Here is a 12,147-nt window from a genome sequence, read left to right as displayed (position 1 = left end):
ATATGACAAAGACCCATCTTACAGGTTATCCTGGGTTTTAAACGCTCTATGGGAATTCAGGGTTTCCCCAACAGTCTTTTTAAACCAACCAGAGCAAAGCTGAACACAGACTAAAAACATGTTTGCACATCCAATTTTCAGAACAAAAGTTCCAGGATATGTTATGTTCTTCCTCGTCACCATAATTTTAGATAAGGATAACAAACTCTCAGAATTGTAGGTCAAAACTAATTTGTCCAAAACTGTTCTTTTCCTTATATAGGTCAGATCTGACCTTCCACTGTTGCGACACCCTGGCTCCTGCTCACCTTTGTCCTAATGACTGTACAGAGTCATCACCTTCCCCTCACCCTCTTTCCTGAAGGGCCAATGAAAATTTGACACGAGTTTAAATTTTTAGTTATGTTATTTTAAACATTACATATGTAACTCAAGCGATTGACCCATTTTCTTCAGATTTTTGGGGGAAAAAATTCTGTTTTTTTTAACATAAACCTGGCAACTTTCAGGCCAAACCCAAACCCAGACACTTTATACTGGAATACTAACTGGAATTTTAATCATGGAGCCATGACCTGGTATAACAAGATACTGTAATAGATAAGTATGGCACTCTTTACAAAATAGTAGTTGCTATATAATCATTGTTATGGTGTGGAATAAATCGTATAAGTGAGGATGGATAATGAAATATAGTTTTATATTTTAATTTCTTAAATCTTATTATGCATTTCAAGTTATAACATCATACCTAGCTCTAACTAAAATAAGAAATACTACATTATTATACGGCCTCTTTTTATATGGTTCCTATGCATAATAGGCAGTTTGAATAAAACTGTAGAATCTGTAAGATGCCAAAGTTCAAACTGGTTTTAGTTCATTTTATAACTTTGGTTTATTAATAAAAATATGAACAAGAAAAAAGCATAGATGCAATAATGGCAATATTCTACTTCTGGAAACACAAGTAATTGTCAGGTAATACATATATGGGCTGCAGAAGTGCAATTTGTGTTCCCAGTAGACAACGTACTTCTATAACTAGAAAATTCTCAAATTTTATATTAAAAATCTTCTGCATCTTAAAGCTGTATAAGATGATACATCAAGAGCTACACAGATTAACCTCAGAATTAGGTACAACCCATAACATGCATGCAAAAATATTTATTTAGGTCTCCTCTTTATGAAAATACTCGCTCCCCATCAAAAATATCAAGCGAAAGCTCTCCATTTTCAAATATAATTGTGACAATCACTGATTCCTCACTGATTAGTTGGCTACACAATGTAATTTGAGGGATCCTTTCAATACAGGTTAAAATTAATTAGATGTTCACTTCCACCGTATTTCCCTTTTCTTAAAGAGCATTTCAATTTTTCAGGGCAAAGGCATCTAGTTTCCATTGATACCCCTTACAAATACTGTGGAGCATGCTTTGAAGGTGGTGATATTAGCTCTTATCCACCCCTATAGTACATTATGTGGTTATAAATAATCTCCACAAGGTGGAGAAAACAGATAAGATGGAGGGGAGGGGCGAGGGAAAGAGTATTTTCAAAAGTGCCTGAGGAGTACAAGTCCCATGGAAGGGCAACTGGACTTACACTCATAAATGCATAGACCACTTTTGAAAGTCTCCCCCATAACATAGTTACAAAAAATAAATACTAGTATGGGCTATACAAGTACAGAAAGAGAAAAAAATTGAACCAGACTTAAAAGAACAGTAAAGAGTCTACAATTAAGTGAAGTGCTACATTATCAAACTAAAATAATGCTGAATTGTTAATAATAGCCATTTCTCTACATAAAACCATGAACTGAATTTCTCTGTACCCTAATCTCTGTTTTGAGAATTGGAGACACAAGACACTATTGTACTTCGTAGTCAAGCCCACAACCTCACCTCCTGTGCTGACACTCCAAGCACGTATCCAGAATGCTTTAACTGGTTTCTTTCCATCTCAAGGAAACTTCTAGAGTCTAGACTGTATATCCAGAAAGTTTCCTTTTTAACCAGTATGTAGCCATCATAATATTCTCTGGCACATATTTATTAACATTCACACAAATGTGTATGTTACAGCTAAAAGAAAAAGATGATGCCGGTTATGGACTTTTTAAACAAACCCATACAAACCACATTTTATAACACTGGTGCAAATGGTTCTAGAACTGAATTTGCTGTTATGATACTGAATGCTGTTTTCCTTGGATGAAATTCTCCCAAAGTGCAAAGTTGTGTCTTCCACTTTGGGAGTGGGAATGGTTACGCAAGGTGAAGGGACTATAAGAGGTGAGCTGTAAGAATGGCTACAGAGAGAGCACAGAGGAGCTGTGTTGCAATTCTACACACTGCCTGTACATTGGGGTTTGTGTGGATTTTGTTGCAACCAATCTACAAGGGGTTTTCAGCACTGAGCTGTTTTTTTCTAGGCTTTGGAGAGAGGCTTAGGGTAGAATTTTAGTCATGAATAATGCCTGGGAGCTCAGAAATGTGTCAACAGTTCCAGTTTAGGAGAGACTGTCAGACCATATTTTTATAAATATGTGTTAATATTTTCCCCCAAAAAGAGTCCCTTTAGTACAATGGATTTCACTGGGGTCAAGGATATGTCTCTGTTCCACCAACAAATTTTCCCTCCTAATAATTTTCATTTGGTTTTAGGTACAGTATGTTGAATTCCTTCATGTCAAAAATCCATCCTAAAAACTTAAGGTACTGAAATTAGTGCTGACCTTTTATTTTTGCAGTGCTAGACACATCATGTCAAGTAATCCAACTGTACAGATGCATATTGACATTCTTATGCTGAATCACTGATGGAGGAGAAGAGAGAACCAAAATGAAGACAAGATCCATGTGCAAATATTTCCTAAGAGGAAACATCAAACTCACTTCCTGAGCAAGCACATGTGTCAACCCCATTAATAAGGGATACATTTTGATGGAGCTTCAAAGCTTGAGTTCAAAGACAGCTGCTAGTGTGCAATTTTCCTTTCTTCTGCCATGTGAGTTAGTCCACATTTCAGACCAACAGTCATGTTTGTAGAACTGATAGAAAATAACACTTTCCCCCACTACAATAAACCTAGAGTTATTTATGTGTAGGAAGACCTGCAAAGACAATATTAACAGTTTACAGAATAAAGCATTACTAATTGTAGATATATATTATAAATGGCCATATCTAACAAACACATAAAAAGGAGGCAAAGGACACCCTCAAATAAGATCCTAACACATTTCAGGTCAGTTGCAAAACTCCCACTGGCTTCAACAAGGCTCGGATTGTACCCCTCCTCTCAGACAACCCATATTGTCATACAAGTGTGAGAGAGGAAAAAAGTGCAAAGTTGTTCTGAAGCTGCAAACATTGGGGAACTAAGCCGCTCGAGAAACCCACGGCTACTCCTTGGTCAATCATGACTGGTGCAGGTTTGCCATGGTATCGCTTGAGAAAAAAGCCATGATGGACCCTGGTCATGAAAAGTCAGATAAAGATTTCAGTCAAAGATGTGCTTCTGGACTAGAACATCTCCTCCTGTCTGTGACTCATGGACTGTCTCTTGGTCTGAGCATGCTCTGGTTGTGTGAGCAGCTCAGAGTTGTTGCTAGGAAACTCTGGGGCTAAAGCCACACCCCCAGCTACTAAATGGTTTCTACTACAAGCTCACCAATCTGGTCCTTTGGGTAGCTGCCAATTCCCTGCTCCCTACTAGCCTTCCGTGCAATTCACGGTGTATTTTCATAAGGTTCTGAACAAAGTTTGTGCAACTGTTCCTCAAGAATATTCATGCATCCATTCACTCACCCACTTTCAATCTGCATGCAAAACTCCCCAGCGTAAAAAGTCATGGATATTTTTAAAGACAACATGAAAGTAATGGAATGCATAAGTCTCCTGATAGTTGGAATAAACATATAGTTACTACTTACAGAGATAACAATCCCTTCTCATCAGGATCAACTATTTTGTGATCCTGATTCCGAAGTTTGATTTTGTTCTCTAACCTAGTTTTGCTATAATCTTACTTTTATAGGAATATATTTGATTATAGAGTTTTTAGTTTTCAGATCTTGTCTCTCCATTGCAACGCATTATATATTTAAAAGCATTGAACAAGCAAGCTCTGCAAGAATGTACAAACTTTTTTACACTTAAGTTTTATATTGATTGGGCAATGCCCAGAGGTTTGGAAGGGTTCCTTTATAGTGAATTTAAATAAAAAATGCAATTAGAAATCTGTGTTATACCAACAGCAAAATAATGACAGAAATGTTATTTTATTACCAAACTTTGCCATAAAAAAAAAGATGCCTACAGGGCAAGGCTTAAAACTGAGGAAAAAAAAGTGATAAAATAAATAACATTTTGCACTTGTATATAACCTTCTACATGAGGGAATAAAAGTACTTTAAAATACTGAATTAAGGCTTACAAGACCTTGTGAGGTAGGGAAGTGTTGCTATTCTCATTTTGGAGAGGGGAAATTGAGGTACAAAGATGTTAACTGAGTTGCTCAAGGTCACTTAAGTCTGTGACAACCAGGAACATAACTCATCTCTGAGTCCTAAGTCTTAAATGACTACATAAAAATAGCACCTTTTTACTCAATAGACCCATTCAATATTTCTATTCAGAGTCTGTCAGAGTTACAGGGTAGCTCAGGGGCGGGCAAACTTTTTAGCCTGAAAGCCACATATGGTATAGAAATTGTATGGTGGGCCATGAATGCTCATGAAATTGGGGTTGGGGTGTGGGAGGGGTTGAGGACTCTGGCTGGGGATGTGGGTTCTGGGGTGGGGCTGGGAATGAGGGGTTTGGGGTGAAGGAGGGTGCTCTGGGCTGGGATCGAGGCGTTCGGAGGGCAGGAGGGGGATCAGGCCTGGGACAGGGGGTTGTGGTGCGGGGGCAGGGTAGCTCATGGGGGCAGGGTAGCTCAGGGGTGCAGGCTCCAGGCAGGCTCTCGGAAGCAGCGGCATGTCCACCCTCCAGCTCCTACGCGGAGGCGCAGCCAGGTGGCTCAGCTACATGCTGTCCCGTCCGTAGGTGCTGCCCCTGCAGCTCTCATTGGCCATGGTTCCCAGCCAATGGGAGCTGCAGGGGTGGCACCTGGGCTGGGGCCAGTGTGCAGAACCCCCTGGCTGCCCCTACGTGTAGGAACTGTAGGAGAGACATGCCACTGGGAGCCGCGTGGAGCAGCCCCAGACTCTGCTCCCCAGCTGGAGCAGAGCAAGCCCCAGACCTCATTCCCCAACGGAAGCTCGAGGGCTGGATTAAAATGGCTGGCGGGCCACATCTGGCCCACAGGCTGTAGTTTGCCCACCCCTGGACTCGCTGCACCTCTGTCCCCTCTCTAGTTTCCCAGACTGCAGCCCCACAGGTATCAGGCCCCATGACTTTTACCTCTCTTTGAGGTGGAACCATGCAATTCTTCCACTTTTAGACCAGGTGCTGGGCTACAGTATCCTGTGTGCTGACTGTGTTTGCCCAGCAAGTCTGAGTGAGTCTGGTCCTTCTCTTCAGGAATCTGCAACCAGTAGATTACAATGACCCAAAACACCCTTCTTAAAACAAAAGTATTGTTTATGTAATGACAGGAACAAAGCATACGTAAGAGAATAAGGCTTTTAAAAACAGCAAAAGGCCTGTCTTATCCCACTGCTTATCTTGCCCCAGACTCCTAACCTTTGGGGAGATGGGTCTTAGTCTCCCCCAAAATTTGTCTATGTCTCATCTTAACTGTTTCAGGATGCTTTGAACTCCTCCTCCCCCTGAAGACTGAGTAACTCCGAGGGAGACACGGTTGGCAGGCCTAGCAAGGGGTCAAACCAGGGCACCAATGTGAACAGCTCTTGCCAGTCTCAAGTGTTTGCTGTGAAGAGTATATCAGTAACCCCGCTTTGCCTTTCTGGGGGCATTTCCTGACAGCCCGGCTATTGAATTAATTCGATATATGCATACAATAAACACCACAATACCAGGTCAAGATATAAATTTAGAAATCATTACAGCTAACTCCAAACTCAGAGTCCTATCTACTCACTTTAATGACTGCTCTTTATTCTTGGTACCCCTGCAAAGCCAATATATCTATCTATGACTGAATGAACAGAGGGCTCTATTCTAGTTTGTGCATTACCAAAATAATTCTTTACTTCGTTTCAACCAGTTACACCTGAATAGGATTGCCAACTTTCTAATGGCTTGTAACTGGACCCCTGAGGCCCTGCCCCTTTCTCCCAAGGCTCCACCCCTTTTCCACCTCCTCCCCCAAGGCCCTGCCCTTTTTCTGCTTCTTCCCCCAAGGTCCCACCCCTTCTCCACCTCTTCCCCCAAGGCTCCACCCCCATCAGTCACTCCTCTCCCCACCTTCCCCCATTGCTTTCTGGATCATCTCCAGGAGCCTATCTGCAGGCAGGAGGTGGCCCCGACTGAGCCGGGGCTGGTGCGGGTTAATGACTTGGCACCTCCAATTACCCTGCAGTAGCCTGACTTTTGGTTTGGGTGCCATTTAGGGTTGCAAGGTCCCCTTTTTGACTGGACTTTCCCTTCGAAAACCTGGCACCTGGCAATCCTAAATGGTACCTGGACACAGAAGCCAAAAAATGGACTGTCCGGTTTAAAACACAGATGGGTGGCAACCCTACACCTGAATCCAGCAGTATCACATAGATGTAACTGAGGGCCTAATCTGGCCTGTAGACTCTTTATTCATAGTGAAGATGCACATGATGGAATGAATCTTGCTTTATTCTCACAGTGCATGGTGAATTTCTGCAAGGCCATCAGTAAAGGGGAGGAGGGAGAAACAAAACAACCACCATTGTTTCACCTGTAAACGAGCACAACTGATTCAGTATCACTAGCAAAGAATAAAACATGGAGCCCCATGGAATTGTTTTTAAAGTAACTGTACCCTCTCTTTTGAGTTGCAATGTATAACTACTTTGGAAGTTTACTAAAATCTGCTTCTTACAGCCTTTGCTTAGGGGCCAGTAATTGAGCCCCAGGCGAGCTCCAAAAGGGAAGAATCCTCCTCCGCACATTCCAGAGGGGGAGTGAAGCCATTTCACAACTTGTGCACTGGACTAAGGGTTGAAATACATTCCGTTGCTTTATTGTCTACTCTCCTTTCCTCTGCTGCTGGTGAAATGCCAAAGGCCTAGGCAGCGTGACTCTTTCCTCCAACAATCCCTTGTATGACAGGTGCAGGGAGGCCCTATGAGCAGGGCCGGCTCCAGAGCCCAGCGGGGCAAGCACCCGCCTGGGGCGGCCCTTTCCCGGGGGGGGCGGCAGGCTGGGCTGGCGGACCTGCCACAGTCATGCCTGCAGGAGGTCCACCGGAGCCCCGGGAGCAGCGGACCTGCCGTAGGCATGACTGCGGAGGGGACGCTCGGCCGGCGGCTCCAGTGGACCTCCCGCAGGCATGACTGCGGACGGTTCGCTGGTCCCGTGCCTCGGCTGGACCTCCCGCAGGCATGCCTGCGACAGCTCAACCGGAGCCGCCGGACCAGCCAACCGCCCGCAGCTGCGGGAGGTCCAGCCGAGCAGCGCGACCAGCGGACCCTCCGCAGTCATGCCTGCGGGAGGTCCGCTGCTCCCGCGGCTCGGGGGCGCCTCCCGCGCATGACTGCTTGGGGCGGCCAAATTTGTAGAGCCGCCCCTGCCTATGAGCACAGCTAAATTCAACAGGATTTTGACAAAAATCAAGAATATCGTCCTAGGGAAACAAACAATACCTTTGTCAAAAGGATAGCATGAAACTCCTGCAGTCAAGCATTCAGGAGGAAAATTAGTGATATGTAGTGTCTAGAGAAGAAAAAAATAATTTCAACCAGCGAAAATTCATATTTTTACCTTTTCCCCATGTCTCACTATACTATTGCCAGTCCCCAGCAGTAAAAATCTAGCATAACCTGCTTCAATGGCATATTCTATCTTCCTATCTGTTCTTACGGCACCTATCATAATGGGGTCATGATCCTGCGTAGGGCCTTTGGGAGCTATCACAATATAGTTGAATATATGCACTAAAAAAACACTTTTGGAGGTGACCACACTGGTGACAAGGGAACATTAATTCCTTACCCCCCAAAAATATAGAAGACACTAAACTGAAGGACGTATGGCCTTGGGGGGAGAGGCAGCACAGGGGTGGGGCCTTTGGGGAAGGGGCGGGGCCTCAGGGGTCCAGTTACCAGCCATCCTGAGGGAGATAATCTAAACTTCATACTGAACTCACCTTGCTGCTCTTAAACAAGCTCTGTGGTATGTAAGATCTCACATTGTTTCGAGATCCCTCTGATGAATGACCTCTGCACACTTATTACTGCTTTTGTTATCTTTTAAACTTGCATTAATTCATAAATATTTACCAAGGTTTATACTCTCTGAGAATTAAATGTAATACAACACAAATGCTTTCCAGTTGGGGGAACATGGGTGGGAATGCATCTCATGGCAAATGCAGATGTCCTGGGGCCCTTACTTAACTATTTTCATTTTTAAATGGTTGTCATTTGTTTTTTTCCCCTTCGTTCACTGATTAGTGTTCTAAATTTATCTTTACTTTGTGTGAAGTGCCTACTGAGAATTAAGTAAACCTTGACAGTGCTTACTGTTTGGGAGAGACTGACTCAAAATAAGAATGCAAATGAATAATTCTTTACGCTCTATGCTTTTAAACATCTGTCATACTGACAACCCCATATTATCAGAATACATTTGTTTTTTCAAAGTTTTATTGAACTCGTAATGCAGGACTGGGTTCTCAAACACAAGTCAAAGCCCACGGCCAACTGTACCTGGAGGATTGGGTCAGTAAAGCAAATTAAATTCACTCATCTCTTGGTATGTGTATTTTTTGTTTTTGTTAGTTAAGCTGTTAGCTGCACTACAAATGCAGTATGACATATTACCTTATAGTCTGTGGGAAATTTTTGCTACTGGAGGACACTGGCAGAGTTTCATATTTATTAAACCTGACTCACAAAATCTATTTCCATTATAACGTGGTGGTTGTTTTTATGAAATTCAGACTACGTTCATATCCAGAAAAGGAGAAGATATGGCTAACAAGTAGATCATGGAAACGTAGCAGAATTTTGAGTTACAGATTTCCATATTCCATTCTAAGCAAGAAAAACACTTGTGACTTGGAGCATCAGTTGCTAAAATGTTTGTGAAGTGATTTCCAATACTGTTCATTATATCTGGGTACATAATCACTATTATATACAACCAAGCAGACCCCCCACAACCTCTCAAAGCTCATAATCAGAAGCAAGCTCCCCACAGACCAGGAGTCTGGACAAACCAATTCAAAGCGGCACCCTGACAGAACAACAGATGCAAAACCACATATCTCCACTGCTACAACAATCAACGCCCCCCCGACCCACAACACACCTTTCAAGATCCATGGATCCTACACTTGCCTACCACAACATGTGGTGTACTTCATCCAGTGCACTAAATGCCCTGATAACAACTATCTGGGTGAAACTATGCAATACCTATGCTCTTGAGTGAGCTCATGCAGGAAAATGAAAAAAAGACAAAAACACCCTATCACCTATTACTTTTCACTAAGCAGTCACACTACATCTGACCTATCCACCCTGATCCTCAAAGGAAATCTGCACAACACTCTCAAAAGACAAGCCTGGAAACTTAAATTCATTACTCTTCTAGACACTAAAAATCACGGACTGAACAGAGACACTGGATTTATGGCTTATTACAACAATCTGTAACCCACTAAACCCCTCTTTATGTCCTATGGCTGCAGAGGTGTTAACAGGCCACTCTGCCTTGAATGGTCCCTTACAATATGTGCTAACTACTTATGCTAAACAATCTGCTGTGGTGCTGGGAGTACTCCAGACCAGAAGAAGAGCTCTGTATGGCTCTCACCAACAGAAGCTGGACCAATGAAAGATGTTGCCTCACCCACCTTGTCTCTCTAAGAAGCAAATGCTCATTTAACCTTTGAATTCTTATAGTCATAGCTTTTGTAGGAGGTGTTTTATTACCATGTCATCTTTGTAACAAATAAAATCAAATTCACTTGACTCTAAGGCTTTCACGGCAATAAATTATTAACTGCCTTCTGCTATAATTGTGTCTTTCCAAACCAAATCTTGGAAGGATTAAAGCAATATGACATAATGGCAGGCTGGTCTTTCTTCACTACAATAGCTTACTCTTTAGGAATGAAGGATTCTGGTTTCATCAGCGGCAATCTAGTGTTATTTTATTTTATTTAGAGCTATGTCTCAGGATTGTTACAAGCACTCACGGGGTTCCTTTGGCACAGAGGAATGCAGCCCTTTAATTTATAGGTGCCATCATATTTTATCAAACTGGTTTAGATTATTTCATTTTAGTGTTGGCTTTAATATATATTTAATCCCCATTATCTAATGAAGCCACTCACCCATTGTAACAATTATTTTACATAGCCATCTCTATCAAGCTAAATATAGAGTACATGCAAGGCTTAAATTCTCAGAGTATTTCTTGGAGCCTCCTACACTCCCAACATGCTAGAAAAACTCCAGGGGGATTGAAAATATTTACTGGAGCTCCGCTCTGGACATTGTATATTATTGTGTATCGATGCTCTGCATGTAGGTATAATGAAATTTTGATTATCCAGGCCACAGTCACCCAAAACTTTCAGTTCACTGCAGGTCAGATATGTCCACTGATGTTTGGGTTGAAGTGTTTGAGCAATTTTTTAGTTTCTAATGGCCACTGCCCTCAGTACTCTGATTTATCTGAACCTTTGGTTATCTAAATGAAGTCCTCGTTCCATTTGCATAGTCAAGGTTGCCAAATATAATCCCTTAAAGATGTTTTTGATGCATTAAAAATTATTATATGAATATACACACATACTCAATTTGCCTTTGCTTATAGAATGGAAAAGCTGAAGCAGAAATCTGCTGTGAAATAACTCCTCGTGTGCTAAAACTAAAAAAAATCAAGGTAGAGCACAGGATTTTCATTTCAGAAAAGTAGTGACAAAATTTATTAGTGCCAAGATCCATAGCATTTGGGCACTGTCAGACCTTTAGCTATATATTTAACTCAAACCCATGTTTTACATTGCTGTTACCTATGACTTAAATACAATTTCAGAGATTGAAGAACAGTTAACAGATGACCAGAATGGAAGATAATTTGTCACTTCTATCCATTATTTATTACACATAAAGCACTGACAACGTACTCCGCCCTGCACAAGTAAAAGAGAAAGGCGTTCCCTGCATCAAAGAGCTTACAATCTAAAATAGAGACCTACAGAGCTCAATATTTGAGTATGACCAAGCTGTGCTTGCCACCTTTGCAACCCCAAAACCTTGGGACGGCCAAAGGCCCATTTGACTTTGAGCATAACTTGGAATAGCATAGTCCAGTCATGCTCCACTCCCCCCGCCTCCCCCCAGTAATCCCTGTACCAGGGATAGAGATAGGAAACGGTGGTGTAGAGCTGGCTAAGGTGGTTCTATGCCAGTTAGGGATTCCTCATGTTGGGGGATTTCTCAGCTGCCAATTTAAAGCAGCTTTACAGCCCTTTTGTGGCACATAGAACCCAGGGTATGGCGAGGATGTGGTCCAGAGACTGCTGGATACACTGGGAAATCCAAAGGCGGGAATCATCCATAGAGTTCTTAGAACATTATTCTCATGAACTCACAGCTTCTGGATGTCATGGAAGAAGTGATCTAACAGTGTTTTGAAAGAGAAGAGAGCGGAGGCTGTGTTAGCTGGGATACAGCAGTCACTTTGTAAGTATACAGGACTCTTATTATTTCATCACCAATGTAAAAAGCTATACACAGGAAAATTTCCACAAAATCAGTGAGGAGATTTGAACCAAAAAAACCTGGTAAAAAATGTGTAGTTTTCAAACAGTCATTATTATGCTAGTCAGGTATAATTACACAATGTACTGTAGGGAGCATGGAGCACCTAAATGTATTAAACTTTGAAACACTGGGACAAAGATGCATCAGGATAGGATTTTCTACAATATCTACAATTAATTCACACACATATATACTAAAAATTTCCCAAAATAAGTGCATTTTAAAAAAAGACCTCCTGAGTTAGTGCAAACTTCTG

At 42.1% G+C, this 12,147-nt stretch overlaps 1 protein-coding gene across 1 annotated transcript in view; it reads right to left on the bottom strand.

The window, feature by feature from the left end:
• The window catches only part of LOC120401286 (prolyl endopeptidase), a 163,701-nt gene that overhangs the window by 66,190 nt on the left and 85,364 nt on the right, over positions 1 to 12,147 (bottom strand). The gene's annotated exons all lie outside the window — the stretch shown is intronic.

This window comes from Mauremys reevesii, linkage group 3 (genome assembly GCF_016161935.1).
Source record: "Mauremys reevesii isolate NIE-2019 linkage group 3, ASM1616193v1, whole genome shotgun sequence".
Lineage (NCBI taxonomy): Eukaryota > Metazoa > Chordata > Testudines > Geoemydidae > Mauremys > Mauremys reevesii.
This window is presented reverse-complemented; position numbering and strand designations above follow the sequence as displayed.